This window comes from Nicotiana attenuata, unplaced genomic scaffold, assembly GCF_001879085.1.
Source record: "Nicotiana attenuata strain UT unplaced genomic scaffold, NIATTr2, whole genome shotgun sequence".
Lineage (NCBI taxonomy): Eukaryota > Viridiplantae > Streptophyta > Magnoliopsida > Solanales > Solanaceae > Nicotiana > Nicotiana attenuata.
In genome coordinates, this window is record NW_017671861.1 from 227,060 (window position 1) to 231,971 (window position 4,912).

Sequence of the window (4,912 nt, forward strand, 5' to 3'; positions counted from 1 at the left end):
TTAATTGATAATGGGTCTAGTGCCAACATTTGCCCTCTTTCCACTCTAGAGAAGTTGCAAGTTGACAGGGAAAGAATTCATAAAAATAGCATCTGTGTACGGGGATTTGACGGCGGAGGAAAAGACACAGTGGGAGATATTGTGTTGGAGCTAACAATAGGACCTGTGGAATTCACTATGGAGTTTCAAGTGCTCGATGTCAGTGTTTCCTACAATCTTCTATTGGGACGGCCCTGGATTCATGCCGCAAAGGCAGTACCGTCTACTTTGCATCAAATGGTCAAGTTTGAATGGGATCGGCAGGAGATTGTGGTTCATGGAGAGGACAATTCTTGTAATGCTATTACATCCTTCGAGGAAGTTGAAAATGACAAAGGTCCGTGGGTGTACCAAGTCATGGACACAGTGCCAGTTGATAAAATCCCGGAAGGGGAGTGTGTTCCTATGCCCAAGATAGCTGCCGCATCTGTTATGGTAGCCTCAGAGATGATAAGGAATGGATTCTTGCCCGGAAAGGGGTTAGGTGCTTCACTGCAAGGAATCATACACCCGGTGTCTCTTCCCGGAAATCCAGACACTTTTGGGCTAGGTTTCAAACCCACTTCTGCTGACATAAGGAGAGCCAAAAAGATGAAGAAGAGAGTGTGGACCCTTCCAAAACCTATTCCTCGCCTTTCCCGTTCCTTCGTCCGGCCTGGTACTAAACGACGCCCAGCAACAGCAATGCCAAATTCTGTGGTGATAGAACCCGACAAGGAGATGCTCGCAAGGTTCGAAAGGGTGTTCGATGAAGTGAATATGGTGGAACCAGGCGAAGGTCCGAGTAAAGTTGATGTGCAGTTCGTGGGATCTCAGGCTAAGCTCAATAACTGGGAAGCTACTCCTCTTCCAATTCGGAAGGAGTCGTGGTAGTTAGTTTTTGATTTTTCTTTGAGTACTAAATCTGGATTATTTCCAGGGTTGTAATTCAGATTTCTATGTTCCGTCCATTTGGACGAGTTAAACCTTGTTATCTTACAATTCTAATGAAATGCAATTTCCTCCTTTCTTCTTTCCTGATAGCCTTTATTTTGTTTTCTTTTCTCTCTTGTACAGTCCCTTTTATGCTGGTTTCAATGATGTGTCATGCATGAGGAGTCTCCGGCCTAGTCTTGATAATCAATGTGAAATAGTAATACAGGAAATTGAGTGTGATGGCGAGGGGGAATACGATGACGAGGAAGCTTTGGAAGAAATCAGTAAAAAGTTAAATCAATTTGAGGAAAAACCCAAGCCTAACTTGAATGACACAGAGGCAATCAATCTAGGGGATCGGGAGAATGTTCGGGAAACAAAAATAAGTGTCCATTTGGAAGCCCTGCTCAGGGAGGAGATAATTGAATTGTTGTTTGAATACAAAGATGTTTTCGCATGGTCATATGATGACATGCCAGGTTTAAGTACCGATCTAGTGGTCCACAAATTGCTCACTTATTCGGAATGCCCTCCTGTCAAGCAGAAGTTGAGGAAATTTAAAACAGATATCAGTGTAAAAATCAAAGAAGAGGTTACCAAGCAATTTGAGGCGAAGGTCATACGAGTTACTCGATATCCTACCTGGTTAGCTAATGTGGTGCCTGTGCCAAAGAAGGATGGGAAGACCAGAGTGTGTGTTGATTACCGTGACCTTAATAAGGCGAGCCCGAAGGACAACTTCCCACTTCCAAACATCCATATATTGATTGAAAATTGTGCCAAACATGAGATTGCTTCCTTCGTGGATTGTTATGCGGGCTATCACCAGATTTTGATGGATGAGGAGGATGCGGAAAAGACGGCATTCATCACGCCTTGGGGAACGTATTGTTACAGGGTCATGCCATTTGGGTTGAAGAACGCAGGGGCAACGTATATGAGGGCAATGACTACCATGTTCCATGACATGATACATCAGGAAATCGAGGTCTATGTGGACGACGTGATCATAAAGTCGAGGAAACAATGTGACCATGTCAGGGATTTGAGGAAATTCTTCCAGAGACTCCGTAGGTACAACCTCAAGCTTAATCCAGCAAAATGTGCGTTTGGAGTTCCATCGGGGAAGTTATTGGGATTCGTGGTAAGTCGGCGCGGTATCGAATTAGACCCGTCTAAGATCAAAGCCATCCAAGGGCTACCAACTCCAAGGAACAAGAAAGATGTGATGAGTTTGCTTAGCAGGTTGAATTACATCAGCAGGTTCATTGCCCAGCTTACAACTACTTGTGAACCCATTTTCAAGTTGCTAAAGAAAGATGCTGCGGTCGGATGGACGGACGAATGTCAAACAGCATTTGACAAAATTAAGAAGTATTTGGCCAGTCCACCTGTGTTGGTCCCGCCAGAGCTAGGAAGGCCCTTGATCCTTTACCTGACTGTGTTAGACAATTCTTTTGGTTGTGTACTGGGACAGTATGACATCACAGGAAGGAAAGAGCAGGCGATTTACTACCTCAGCAAGAAGTTCACATCATATGAGGTAAAATACACTCAACTCGAGAGGACGTGTTGTGCTTTAACCTGGGTAGCGCAAAAGTTGAAACATTACTTGTCAGCATATACTACCTATCTCATCTCTCGGTTGGACCCATTGAAGTATATTTTTCAAAAGCCCATGCCCACAGGGCGACTGGCGAAATGGCAAATCCTGCTTACGGAGTTTGATATTGTCTACGTGACTCGGACCGCCATGAAAGCACAAGCACTGGCTGATCATCTAGCTGAGAATCCCGTTGATGACGAATATGAGCCTTTGAAAACATACTTCCCGGACGAGGAGGTAATGCATGTTGAAGAATTAGAACAGGTCGAGAAGCCTGGATGGAAACTGTTCTTTGATGGAGCTGCCAATGCCAAGGGTGTCGGAATAAGAGCAGTACTGATTTCTGAGACAGGGCAGCACTACCCTGTCACTGCTCAACTTTGTTTCTATTGCACCAATAACATGGCTGAGTACGACGCCTGTATCCTGGGATTGAGATTGGCTATAGACATGGGTGTCCAGGAAATCTTGGTCATAGGTGACTCGGATCTTCTTGTACACCAGATTCAGGGAGAGTGGGAGACACGAGATTTGAAGCTCATACCATACCGGCAGTGTTTGCATGAACTTCGTCAACGGTTTCAATCAATAGATTTCAAACACATTCCAAGAATGCACAATGAGGTTGCCGACGCTTTGGCCACCTTGGCATCAATGTTGTATCATCCGGACAAGGCTTACATGGATCCATTACATATTCAGGTTCGAGATCAGCATGCCTATTGTAACGTGGTGGAGGAAGAATTTGATGGTGAGCCATGGTTCCATGACATAAAAGAATATCTCCGGACGGGAATATACCCGACACAGGCTACAGGGGATCAAAAGAGAGCAATTCGACGTTTGGCAAACGGATTTTTCTTCAGTGGAGGAGTGTTGTACAAGAGAACTCCAGATCTGGGGTTGTTGAGATGCATAGATGCCAGACAGACTACAGTTATCATGGCTGAGGTACATGCGGGAGTTTGCGGACCTCATATGAGTGGATATGTATTGGCAAAGAAGATCCTCCGAGCAGGTTATTATTAGCTTACTATGGAAGGGATTGCATCAGTTTCGTGCGCAAATGTCATCAATGTCAGATACATGGAGATTTGATTCATTCTCCGCCCTCTGAATTGCATACAATGTCGGCACCATGGCCGTTCGTTGCCTGGGGAATGGATGCTATTGGACCAATTGAGCCAGCAGCATCAAATGGGCATAGATTCATTTTGGTAGCTATTGATTATTTCACTAAATGGGTGGAGGCAAAAACCTTCAAATCTGTGACTAAGAAGGCAGTTGTCGATTTCGTACATTCAAATATCATATGCCGGTTTGGGATCCCGAAGGTAATCATCACAGATAATGGTGCCAATCTCAATAGTCATTTGATGGCCGAGACATGTCAGCAGTTTAAGATCATGCACCGCAATTCTACCCCATATCGTCCTAAGGCAAACGGGGCAGTCGAAGCAGCTAACAAGAATATCAAGAAAATACTTCGAAAAATGGTAGAAGGGTCAAGGCAATGGCATGAAAAGTTACCTTTTGCCTTGTTAGGCTATCGCACTACTGTCCGTACTTCAGTAGGAGCGACTCCCTATTCATTGGTGTATGGAACCGAAGCAGTAATACCCGCAGAAGTTGAAATCCCGTCCCTCCGGATCATCGCTGAGGCAGAGATTGATGATGATGAATGGGTTAAAGCCCGCCTGGAACAGTTAAGTTTGATTGATGAGAAGAGATTGGCAGCAGTGTGTCACGGTCAGTTATACCAACAGAGAATGGCAAGAGCATATAACAAGAAGGTGCGTCCACGGAAGTTTGAAGTAGGGCAGTTGGTGCTGAGACGTATCCTACCTCATTGGGCTGAGGCAAAAGGAAAGTTCGCCCCAAACTGGCAAGGGCCATTTGTTGTAACCAGAGTGTTGTCCAATGGCGCATTATATTTGACAGATGTGGAAGGAAAATGTGTAGAAATGGCTATCAACTCTGATACAGTCAAGAGATATTATGTATGACTTCTTTATCTTTGTGTACCTGATTGTATTTGGCATGTTTTGAGATTGAAATGACGAAGGCATTTTGTTCTGCTATCCAAACACTTTATCCTTTGTTACCCCTTTGAGCCTTACTTACTTTCTTGCATACCCCTCTTTCGGAATCAATAACAGAACTCGTAAACACAAGCAGGGAAAGAAAATGAGAAACAAGAGAACAACAGTGAAAAGGAGAAGACAAGCAAAAAAAAAAAAAGAAGAAAAAAAAAGAAAGAAAAGGAAAAAAGAAAGAAAAGAAAGAGAACAGTGAATAAAACAGAAAAATAAGAAAGAAAAGAAAAGGCAAAGAAAAGAAGTGAAAGGAAAG